The sequence below is a fragment of the Chrysemys picta genome, chromosome 3, assembly GCF_011386835.1.
Source record: "Chrysemys picta bellii isolate R12L10 chromosome 3, ASM1138683v2, whole genome shotgun sequence".
Lineage (NCBI taxonomy): Eukaryota > Metazoa > Chordata > Testudines > Emydidae > Chrysemys > Chrysemys picta.
In genome coordinates this window covers 80926841-80940041 of record NC_088793.1, presented here as the reverse complement: position 1 = coordinate 80940041, position 13201 = coordinate 80926841, and positions in this window count along the sequence as shown.

Here is a 13201-nt window from a genome sequence, read left to right as displayed (position 1 = left end):
TTGTTCTCCACATAATTTGCATGAAGTGGTCCAAGATACCACAGGGTCAGTAGTCCATGCCTAAAATAAAATAGCTTCCTCCTCAACATCACATATAAGGGTCCATAATCTTTTCTTGGGAAATAGGATTTAGCAACAAAACTGATGTTCCTTCCAAAAATGTATTGTCAGCTGTTTTAGGATACCACTAAGCTAAGGAAAGACTCTCATCTCCCAGTTCACCATTATCCACATTCCCAGTTCATTCTCTTTATTCTGGTCTATGATAACTGTACATTTCTACACTTGATCTCTTACTTCAATAAAATATTGTTGCTATTATCTCATTTTCATTTTGGTAAACATAATTATTACTGAGTCTTTGTCTCCTCTAGAAGTATAATCCTTTACGACTGTAGAATTGTTTTAGTCCATTCTGGGCAAAGAGTAGGGGACTAAGTGTTAATATTGCTGGTATTCAAAAGGTTCTCTACAGGTTAGACTCCCTTATTTGCAGTGGTAATGAACAAAGTGTAAATACCTAGACAGGTACTTGTGCATTTGAGGGTTAGCAGTTCTTTCCACATCAGAAGATGTGCAGTGTTTGATTCTTTTTTTTCTCTATCTGCCTTCTCTGAGGTACTGGATCTTCAGACAAAACTGAAAAGCATTTATTGTTCCTGCTCTATATAATTGTGTCACACAGATTAAAACAATGGCCAGCCATCTTTAAATCTCATTTCAGAGGGGTAGCCATGTTAGTCTCTTATCCACAAAAACAATGAGGAGTCCAGAGGCACCTTAAAGACTAACAGATTTATTTGGGCATCAGCTTTCATAGGTAAAAAACCCCACTTTTTCTGAAGAAACATGTTTTTTACCCACGAAAGCTTATGCCCAAATAAATCTGTTAGCCTTTAGGGTGCCACCGAACTCCTTGTTGTTTCAATCTCATCTCACAGGAACATGATGGTAGTATATATTAAGAGTGTCTGCTGATCCTAGGTTCTTGCACATCTGAGATGAATGATTTTATTGATACTTAGGTTCTTTATAGCTCTGATCCAAAGCCCAATGAAGTCAGTATGAATATTTCTATTGATGTCAATGGACATTGGATCAGGCCTTATATTTAAGAAACGCTGTTAACTCTTCTATACTGCCCAGGCACTTCTGCCCACCTGATTTGTTGAGGAGCCTTCCATGATCACCAACTCTGAAAGCTCAGAAAGCCCACTTGATATGGTGTTAGCTGAATATACTGGAGTTCATAAGTATCTAAACATCTAAGTTAACCGTAAGATAGTTGGCAAGTATTAGGAGATAGTGAACAGGCTCAAGCAGATTAAGTGACCTGAGCCTCTCAGTGGAACTCAAACTGAATCCTTTTTGAGGTTTCAAAAAGTTCTTTTAATTGCCCCCATTCACACTTTGAGGGACCAGCCTGGCCCAGGAGTGGAACTGATGAAATACCAAAGGAGAATCTGTTCTTTTGGTATTTCCAGCCTGACTAGAAGCAGGAAGTACTGGAACCATTGCAAGGAAGTCTATTCCTATGAGATTGCCAGACTAATCTTGCAGGTTTAAGGATGGTTCAAATAGACATCTGAATTTGTGAGTGCTTATCCAGTTTCAGCCTCTGAACCGTTTGAGGTTGGCTTGCCATGGATAAATTTATCAATAGTACATTGTACATATTGGGCTGGATGTTTTGCACCACTCCTGTGATACAAAGAAGCCAAAAAGGAGTAGCAGGAATGCAAACACCTTTTATAGTGGCTCTGCATTACATCCTTTAGGACTGATTTGCCATGGAATGGCACAAAGAAGACAGAGTGTACTGGTGAATCTGGCTCATTGCTTCCCTCCACAGATTGTAAAATAAAAATATTTCATTAGATGTTGTGAAGTACAGTATTTTACTGGAGCTTGGTGTAGTTTTTAGTGTTTTCTTTACCCTTCTGAGTTGGATAAAGCCACTCAGGATCTTTCTTCTAGCCAGAAGGAAGGGCAAAGGGCTCCAGGCTAGTTCTGCAATCAATGCTAATGTTGCTCTTTAGTCTGTTTGAAATAAGACCAGTCTGTTCCTCTGGAGTCAAAGATCCTGAAGTCATAATACTAACATCTCCCAGGACACAGCACAGTGTTCTTTTAACTGTGCTTTAGGCTTGTACACTTTTAAACTGTTTAGCTCAACCAAAAAAGTTTCCAACTTGTTTTGTTGTTGTTGTCCAGGTATTCTTATTCTTTCAGACATTGTTACACTCCAAGAAGTGCAGTACATCCACAGCACACTATGGCAAAGTGTAGTGGTTCTGTGGTTGTCCCTGCCCTTCAGGCTCGGAGGGAGGCCACTCTGCTTCACTACGTCACACAGTGAAGTCAGTTAGCAGGCTGGGGCTCTTGTCCTTTTGTCAGGGCAGCACAACACACAGTCTATGACCCAGCCTCCTGGCTGAGCCAGGCAGTGATCTATAGCTCTGGCCCCTTTGGCTTGGGCAAACAGCAATTTACAGTCTAGGGGCTCTGACCCTCGGGTGGGGTAGAGCCACAAGCCATCTGTAACTTCAGCCTTTGGGCTGGAGCTGACAGCAAACACAATCTGGGGCTCTGACCCTTAGGCAGGGCAGAGCAGGGAGCAATCAAGCAGTCTTTAGCCTAGTCCCCTGGCGAAGGCAGACAGTAAACACAGCCTGGACTCTAGCCTCCTAAGTGGGCAGAGCAGTAGGTAAGTAAGCAGTCTTCAGTCTAGTCCCCTGGCTAGAGCAGACAGCAAATACCGTCAATGGGACTGAAGTCTTTCGGTTGGGGTAAGCCACAAACAAGGCACAGTCCTTCTGACCTAGGGTGAGTAGGTTGCTACCCCGGGGTTGGGGTCCGTGACTGGGGGAGTGTTGTGTCAGGAATATGGGTAGGTCCCATATGGGATTTTCAACCATGGGTGCTATTGGAATAGAGCGCTTGGGGACATAAGAATGGCCATACTGGGTCAAACCAAAGGTCCATCTGGCTCACTATCCTGTCTTCTTACCGTGGCCAATGCCAGGTGCCCCAGAGGGAATGAATGGAACCAAGTGATTCATCCCCTGTCACCCATTATCACCTTCTGGCAAACGGAGGCTAGGGAAACCATCCCTGCCCAGCCTGGCTATTAGCCATTGATGGACCTATCCTCCATGAATGTATCTAGTTCTTTTTTGAAGTCTGTTATAGTCTTGGCCTTCACAACATCCTCTGGTAAAGAGTTCCACAGACTGACTGTGCGTTGTGTGAAAAAAATTCATTTACTGTAAGTGGTAGTATTAAAGGCCTCAAACTAGTCTATGTCTTCTTAGCAAGATCATCAGAACAGCTTTCAACTTCAGAATGTTTTGAAAACCTTGTGAAGATAGAAGGTCTCTCAAGTGCTGTTTGCAAAATGGTATAAAATATGGCTAGTTTAGTTATTCTTGGACCAGATATGTTAAATTGGCATTGTACCACTCTAGCAGCACAAAGTCTTGATTGATTGTGGCCTTCAAAGTCATCTATGGATCAGTATTCAGCTACATCAGTCACGGCATGTCCTTCGACAACCTACCAGGAGTGAAGTATTCCATGGGACAAGCAGCTCATAAAGTCTAGGACAAAGTGTGTGAATTCTGGGGAATATTTTTCCCCAGGTGAGGGTTTTTGGCAGTGGAATGAGCCTCCAGAAAATGTCAATCTTGTTGCTTTTAGACTCTTCTCTTTGATAAATCATAGTTAGAACGATGGGCTGAGGGATGTAAGGAGTAGAAGGGAGCAAAGACATAAAGGAAGGAAATTATATGTTTTCCCAAGCAGAGCTATCTACAATTTAGAAAGGGAAAAGAGCAGAAAACTACGTAATGTCTAGTAGGGACTTCTCCATGCAGACCCAATTTATCTGGGAAGTGCTTAGATACTACAATAGACAACTTTTGAGATGCACAGAGAGATCGCTAGCTGGAGGATTCTCTGCTACTTGAAGTCTCTAAACCACAGGATTTGGGGACTTCAACAGCAGAGTCAAGGGAAAGGGGTTGGGACGGCTTTGTGGCCTGCATCATGTGGGAGGTCAGACTAGATGATCATAATGGTCCCTTCTGACCTTAAAGTCTATGAGTCTATTTCTTGTAGGCCACCAAAGAGTTGTCAGATTGAGTTATGGTCAGTATCTGATCCAAAACTGAATAACTGAGCTAAATGTAAAAGGCTCTGTGTTGGTAGTCTGTCCAAGTCTCCTTTCAATACTGTCAGATTTTTTTTAAACGCTTACAAAAAGTTTTATAGACAGTTCAGATAGTTTCATGATATATTTGAGAGTCCATTATAGCCCATTATACACTTCTAATCCTGTTAACATAAAACCATATTATGTATGCTTCATAGCTGTACTTGACTTCTAAAATGTCTTATTGGCTAAAGTGTGGTATTTAGAAAGCTAAGTCCACAGATGCACCCATGCTCCTTTGAATAGAGGGAAAATAAGCATGAGAAAGAGACAAGTGGTAGTCAAAAATAAAATGTTGAGAAGTTTTTAAAATAGATCATGCTCTGTAGTTGAGAAATCAAACTTGTCAAACTTTTTTTTAAATTGAAATTTCTCCCTTCATTATGAAGTAACATCATGTTCTGGTACTATGTCTCATGGAACTTCCTTCAGGAGGGATGCTCCTTTTTAATGTCCCCTGGGTGGACCTGTGCCATATAGGCACAATATAGTTCTTGTCTGTTTTATTACATAATTATCTGTGGTGGATTCAGCTCAGCCTGAATGGCTGATTTCCAGTATTTTTATAAGGGGGGCCACTGATGATGACCCTAGCCTATGGGATTAAATCAGAAATAGACCACAGGATCTCTGGTTCATAAACCACTAGCCCTTCACACATGAAATAAAGAATATCCAGTAACTGTAGTGACATTAGGGGTAATTGAACTCTATGGGCCAGTAACTACTTGGTGATGCACACTGAGCCATTCTGCTACTCTTCATGTGTGATGGGGGAGAAATTTCACACAGATTGGTATTGTTTGAGAATTAACGTGGCAAAGTCATGCTCTAAGCAGAAAGTCAGTTAACTATGGGGCACATCAAAATTTCAAAGCCTTACGTGAACATTAAGGGCCAGGTTATGTGATTAAAACGAGGTCTGCATTAGGAGTGGTATGGCTCAACATCACTGCATGGGAATGGGAAGGGATTGTGGTCTCAGGTGCAGATCCTCCCGTCCCACAGCTTTCTGGTACTGTATATAGACCACTCCCTAAGGTGCTGCATCATGTTGCTCCTGTGTACTTGGCCAGCCAAACAGCTTGAGGCTTGATCCAAAACTCATTTGAGACCATGGAAGAACTCCCATTGACCTCAGTAGTCTCTGGTTCAGGTCGTTGGTGTGGAGGGGGTGAGATTATAGTGATTTGGTCTTGTGAGGCTACCTCAGTGCTCCCCTGAATGAAAGGACTGTTATTATGGTGGGATAAAAAGAGGGGGAAGTGCCTGTGCACCACAACCCATCGAACCTGGAAACAAAACACAATCTAGCCCATAGCAATTAATCCTCAGGATACCTTGTATATGCTTATCCTCAATTTAATGATGGAGACGTTCAGACATGCAGAAGTTGTGATTTGCTTGAGAGGCAGCGTATTCCTCATGTGTTGTTCTACCCAACTTTCGTGTAAGGGCAATGATTCTTATCGCAGGTGAAATCAAAAATAGACAGATGTCCACAACTACAGATAGGTACCCCACCATCCAGTTAGGTAAATTGAGACACCAAGAGGAGAATGACAAAAGCTTGGTCTCTTTCACCAACAGAAGTTAGTCCAATAAAAGATATGACCTCACCCACCTTGTGTTGTAATGAAGTCATTTAAATTGTGCTTGCCCATCTGTAAAATGAGATCAGAATCTGCCCCAATGTCCCTACGTAATGTTAACAGATGTCCCAAATTAAGCATCATTTACCTAGAGTGTATACTTCTGTTGTTTTGAGTGTAATCTTTAAAATAACATTTTTTTGTTTTTGAAAATACCATTCCCTGCTGGATCTTCTCTGATAAGCATTAACAATTTTTTTTTTACTTGTACTGCAGAGAAACAGTTTAGTCTGTACCCACAGTTTCTCTCCTAATCCCAGTTCCTCCATCAACAGTCCTCACTAGTTAAAATCATACTTGCCGAGCAGAAAGGTAGCACCTGCAAAATACACAACTACCAAAGTATGGGAAATTTGGAAATAAGAGATTCATTTCTGATGGGGCACAAGCAAGTCTAGAAGGAGGTTCCTTTCTATATTTTGAATCTGGCCAAAATTAAAAGCTTTTGTAATAGAACTTTGTGCACTTGGCAGTAATTGTGACAGATTTCCACAATTTACCTATCTGCAATACAGACATAGCATTGTTTAGGGATAATATATTTTTTCTATCAACTCCCTAAACTAAGTGCTCTGTTTTTTTTGCTAGTTCTCATACTTGACCTGTATCTATTTCCTATTTCTGCACCAATTATGCAACCTGAATAGGGAATCAAAGGCAAGAGAGTTGTTATTGTCAAGATGTTGTTTTTCAACATTTCCTCTATTTTACCATAGACAATCAGCTTCCAGAAAGCTCCTCTTGCTAGATACTAAAATACAGGAAACAGACACCTCATCTACATTTTTACAAATAGTAAACAAATTGGACATTGAGGTGAAATAGGTATATTTTTTAAAGAAAATCTCAACCAAAGTACATTCTTTACTACAATGACTTTACAAATTCTGCTTCTGCTCCTTTGTAAGAGAGAGAATTCCTTGTTTGTCTGACGTGCTCCATAGATAGATAACTATTTGGAGGCTTGAGTTTAAGAAATGCAACTCTTCTGCAACAGAAGGCATACACTGATGGTAGTTCAGGTAGATTCTGTGCTGTGTCTCCCAAGAGATACAGCACAGAAGGCTCAGTTTAGAGGGGAAAGCCACCTTTATGCCACCTTTGCATCACCCATAGTCTTCCTGTTTCAGGGGATAGTGTGGCCTGGAGCACAGGTTAAGAAACTTTAGAGGCTGATCTAATTTACAGTGGCCTTTCAGTGATCTCTTTGTGTGTTGCCCCCAAAATGCTTACCTTTAGTAAGACAAACACTCTCATCCCCAAGCTATGCCCTTTGCTGCCAGCCCCACCCCTAGAATACTCCATAGATAGGTGTCTCTTGGAGGGGCAGTGTAGGATCAGTTACATGGGCCATATGCTGCTCCTTTATTACGGGGAATTCACACCAACCAGTAACAGCATATTTACGGCCTTCTAAGGGCAAGGGATGGCGGAGGGGCAAAATCAGCCCTAGAGTTGACAGAAAAGTAGAAAAAAATATGTTCTTTCTGCAGAATAATACAAAAATTCAGTTTCTTGCAATAATTCCATTTTGTGCATGCCTGACAGGGTTTGAGACTGGAAATCGAATAGGCTGCTGCAGTCATGGCAGGTACATTTGGTGCAACATAGGTAATATGACAGAGCTCTATGACGGTAAGTAATACAATTCAAGAAATAATCTGTGCGGAACATATTGCTTTTGCTGCACATGTCAGGAAATGGACTTTGATCGATGCTGTTGCAACACAAAACCATCTACTAAAACTTTTTAATTATGATGACAGTGTAAAAATGTAGAGGGTGCTCACTGGCAGTGTTCATGGCCTTTATAATTAACAAATTGACAGTGTAGGTTAATTCTGTATGCCGCATGCTGTGTGTGTTTTATAATTCTTTTTAGTTCCTGCCATCAGCATATATATAAGCAATAAGGCATGACAGGGGGGCTGGTTATCACCACCTCTAGGGTGTTAAGAGGCATCCTCTAGAGGTGTGATTATCTCATGATAACCACACCACCTGGAGTTACCATATTGCTGCTATAAAAATTCATTAATGGAAGAGAAAAATGTGTGTATTTGTGCTAGAGGATAAAGTTAAGAGTCCAGAATGCTAAATAGTAGTATCAGAAGCTGTGGTTTACATCTCTTCAACTCCATAGGGGAATATTCACCAGCCAATTGTGATGCTTTCTCGGATTTCTAAACTAGAATACAGTTTTGGCACCATCTCTGCAGCAGCACAGTATGATGAGCAGGAATGAAGCAGAAACAGCACAGCTGAAAAGTGGATAGCCCTTGAGTTAGACAGAGATTTTGAATTGTTTTCACAGAGGGAATAGCTACATTGGCAAAAGTCAACCCAACATTCAGGTTTTCAAATAAGAAGGAAACTCAAGGAAATCACAAATCAAGATTAGACAGGAGTGTCTATAATTTTGAATTTAAAATCATTTAATTTCAGCTTGACTATATGTTTAGAATTCATTTAATGTGAATTCATCAGAAAAGTATGGAATTAAGTACACGAGAACAGAATAGCTCACTATCTACTGTCCTATTCTTGAAATAGTTTGGACATATACAATAATAAAACAAAATATTACTTTACATGGTAATTACTATTATGTTAATGGACTTTTATGCTCAACGACCTCTATAGTAATGGCCCTGTAAGTGCTATCTGCTCTTTTTCAATTTTTCTTCTTCCTCCTCCTCAACAGTCTAGGTGTCTTATATTTGTTTCCTTTCCTCTCCTTATCTTTGCTTCTATTTCATTCTCTCCTTAGGAGCATGTGTGAACTAAAAGCTTTAGGTATACATAATGAAGGATGGTTTGTTGCTTTTATCAGTAAGTATGTAATATAGAAGAGATATAATATTTGGCCATTTACTGGTGTTGCAATTGTCTCTCTGATCTCCTGGGGCCACTTAGAAGTGGTGCAAAATAGATTAGCTGTCAGGCTTCTCTAATTTGTACTGAGGAGCGAGCCCATGCCTGGCATCTCCAGTATTGGGGGATGCAAAGGTGGCTAAAGCTACCGCCATCTCCCCATTCCCACAGCCCATTGCCCCAAGAAAAGCTTGGCCAGACTGGAACATCTGGCCCAGTGAGTGCAAAATGGATGTAAAATACAACCCAACCAGAATGGTCCATTTCCCCACAACTTTGCACAAGTTCATAGAATCATAGAAGATTAGGGTTGGAAGAGACCTCAGGAGGTCATCTAGTCCAACCCCCTGCTCAAAGTAGGATCAACCCCAACTAAATCATCCCAGCCAGGGTTTTGTCAAGCCAGGCCTTAAAGACCGCTAGGGATGGAGATTCCACCACCTCCCTAGGTAACCCATTCCAGTGCTTCACCACCCTTCTGGTGAAATAGTTTTTCCTAATATCCAATCTAGACCTCCCCCACTGCAATTTGAGACCATTACTCCATGTTCTGTCATCTGCCACCACTGAGAACAGCCGAGCTCCATCCTGTTTGGAACCCCACTTCAGGTAGTTGAATGCTGCTATCAAACCCCTCCGCACTCTTCTCTTCTGCAGACTAAATAACCCCAGTTCCCTCAGCCTCTCCTCATAAGTCATGTGTTCCAGCCCCCTAATCATTTTCGTTGCCCTCTGCTGGACTCTCTCCAATTTGTCCACATCCTTTCTGTAGTGGGGGTACCAAAACTGGATGCAATACTACAAATGTGCCCTCACCAGTGCCGAATAGAGGGGAATAATCACTTCCATCGATCTGCTGGCAATAGGGTGACCAGACGTCCCGATATTTAGGTGTTTGTCCCGCGTCCCGACCAATATTTGGTCGGGATGCAATTCTGTCCTGATATTTTGCTCCGCCGGCAGCACTCGGCTTTTTTTTTTCTTCACCGGTGGACACCCCCCCCCCATTTTGTCCTGATATTTTCTTCCTCTCATCTGGTTACCCTAGCTGGCAATGCTCCTAGAAATGCAGGCCAATATGCCATTAGTCTTCTTGGCAAGAAGGGCAGACTGTTGATTCATATCCAGCTTCTTGTCCACTGTAACCCCTAGATCCTTTTCTGCAGAACTGCTGCTTAGCCAGTTGGTCCCCAGCCTGTAGCAGTGCATGCTTAGAACTTCTGGGAGCTCAGCCTTGGACTGCAGGAAGAACAAGAGATTCATTTGTTTGTCTGTAAGACCAGCAGAGTCCTGTGCCCTGGGAGCCCATGGGGAGTATGAGGCCAAATTCAGGTATGTGCGCTACAAGTTTACTCAGGGCCAAATTTATTTCAACAGCATAAATCCAAAGTATCTGAGCTCTATCTGTGGAGAGTATAAGGAGGCTGGGGAGATGAAGCCATTTCTCAGTCCAAGGCCAGGGTGTGGGGTTGCTACATAGTCCGGAATATGGAATGTGACTGTTATTCCATATGCAACCTTTATTTGCATGGCAATTATGCAGAATAATACACAGTAAGTGTCATTATGTTGCTTTCTAAGCCACAGTACAAATGACAGGAAAATTAATTTGAGATTTATTACCTGTTAAGTGAAATTGCATGCTCCTCCGTCAGCTCATACAATTAGCATGTAGTCACCTGTGGCTGGACCGTTCCTTCTCATTCTGCAAACACAGGGGACATAAATCCAGAGGATCCTCGCACTGGGGAATAGAAGAGGTTTGTGGCATCATGTCTGCTTTTCTGGAATCCTGTAGAAGCCCCTCAGTTGCGGCTGTGTGGGATTGAACCACCGTGTGAATTTGTTTTAGGGCAGATGGGTGGAGGTTCAGAGTGCTGGTAGCCCATTGTCTCTGGCTGACCCCAGAGATTTCCCATTTGGAAATCTGATTAGCAGTTAATGATGCTTGAAGCCCCCCTACAGCTGCTACTCTGCAAAGACAGCAGATCTTCTGTAGGATCTGTGCTGTCAGATTTGTTTCAGGAGAGCAGTACAGAGATACCAGGCTTCCACACTGATACCTTCACCTCTGTGGTTTCCCAGGATCCCCTGGGGCTGGAAGGAGTGTGCCACCAGCTCTCTCCATGTTACTCAGACCATTTTGGAGGTCAGCATCTCAGAGCCTCCTGGCTCTTCTCCCCGTTCACTGATATTTAAGAATAAATTTGGTTAAACTGTCATGAAATGATAAAGCCCTTGTTTTCTGTAAGTCAAGCTTTTAATTCCTTGGAAAATATGTAACTTGGAAGTGCAAAAACAACTGTTTGCCTAAAAGATGTAAAAAGGTAGCACCCAGGAACCAAAGCTAATAAAACCGAGCTGCAGGTCATCAGTGTGATTTTTGTTTCACTATATATTAATGCTGCACAGGACTGGGATACTGCACACCACCATTCCCATTGAATAGCACTAAATAGCCAAAGTAAATGAATTAATTCACTCGTATTACCCTTTTGTCCTTTCCAATTTCCTAGTCTGATTGATGCTGTTAGTTTCTGTGACCCCTCCCCCCCTTTTGTAGAAGTACTAAGCTAAACTTAAATTTGTCCTGTGAAATGTCACTTTGTACAGAAAGCCAGTTCTTTCAGCTTTCACGTGGAAGATTATATGGTTCATGAATTCTACATGGCAAGTTTTTCTTTATTGTGAGCGGCAGCTCATGGTGAGCTTCACAGATCGTGAGCAGCTCTACCTTTGATGGATGTTACTACATTTTCTTAGTGGCTGGTTTTTATTAGTTTCAAAAGATAACAGTATATGCATCCATACGCTCTGGTGTGTGTGTGTGAAGGGCATTACACTGAAAGATTAGAAACCCCCCTCTCCCCTTTCTGTTAAAAAGTACTTTATCAAGGATAGATATGCTTATTTTATGGTATTAAATACAATAGGGAGAAGGGCATTGTTGGAAAAATGGACTGGGAGCTGAGAGATCTTGTCCTTCCCTTAGCTCTGTCAATGACTGGCTGACTTTGGGCAGATCATGCAAACTCTGTGGGCCTCTGTAAAATGGGAATAAGCACTAACACTGCAGAGTATTTTTGTGGTTTAATGTTTTTTAGAAAGGCAAGAGATTTCCACCACAATATAATATAAACTGCATTAACACACTTCAACATTGTTGTTTGGAGGCTGTACAAGGTATATTAGCCCTTTCCCCAAAAGGGAAACAGAGGCTAGGGACACCATTCCTTAACCATCCTGGCTAATAGCCATTAATGGACTTAACCTCCATGAATTTATCCAGTTCTCTTTTAAACGCTGTTATAGTCCTAGCCTTCACAACCTCCTCAGGCAAGGAGTTCCACAGATTGACTGTGCTCTGTGTGAAGAAGAACTTCCTTTTATTTGTTTTAAACCTGCTGCCCATTAATTTCATTTGGTGGCCCCTAGTTCTTATATTATGGGAACAAGTAAATAACGTTTCCTTATTCACTTTCTCCACACCACTCATGATTGTATATATCTCTATCATATCCCCCCTTAGTCTCCTCTTTTCCAAGCAGAAAAGTCCTAGCCTCTTTAATCTCTTCTCATATGAGACCCGTTCCAAACCCCTATAACAGTCCTATAACAGATGGGAGCTGTAGGCCTCAAGGAAGGAAGGCTTGGGAGAGAAGCGGCATATAAGAGCTCCTTTTTTGCTCAGTGTGCTGAAAGATCTGAAGGAAAGAGGGTTTGATGTTGGATTTCTCAAGTCAAAGGGCATGGGAAGGGCTTTGGAAGAGCCTGGAAAGAGGCCTAAAGGAACAGCCAAAGGCCTAGATAAAGTACCCCGAATATAGTGTGGTGATTTGGCTAGAGGCAGAGAGAGAGCCCAGCCCCGAGATGGGAATGATGGGATTAACTAGTGGCATTGCTGTTCTACTGAGGCAAGGGGAGGATAGGTAGAGAATTTGGGTGAGATTCTGTGTGCACCTTGGAGGCCAGAACTATCAGCTTGGGGGTGAGCACTAAAGTTTTTTACAGTAAAAGCTTCCCAAGAGGGGGTCATATATATAGGAACTTAGAGAGCTCTACTTTCAGAAAGTGTTTGAAGACACAGAATAGTGTATGTGGAGGAAGAAGCAAACCCTGGATGTTGCACTGTCTTGATTCTCTCTTTCTTTTTATGCTTAAACCTGAACAGAGGTGGCTTTAAGCACCCACGCCATCAGGGCTATTCCAGGGTCTGGAAAGCCACTAGTGTAGCTTAGACAAATCACTGGGTCCTGTGACCCTGCTCCTGACAAGAGGTTTGCGAGGGGGCACCCAGAAAACAGCTCCAGCCCTGTGTAAAAGAGTTAAAGAGTGGGTGAGGATGTCACCCTTTGATTTATGTAGATTTTCACATGTGTTGGACTTTCTCACAGAGGGTCTGCAGTGGTTTGGTTTGTCTGACTGGAAAGCTAAAATAAATACCCACAATAGTGCATCTCCA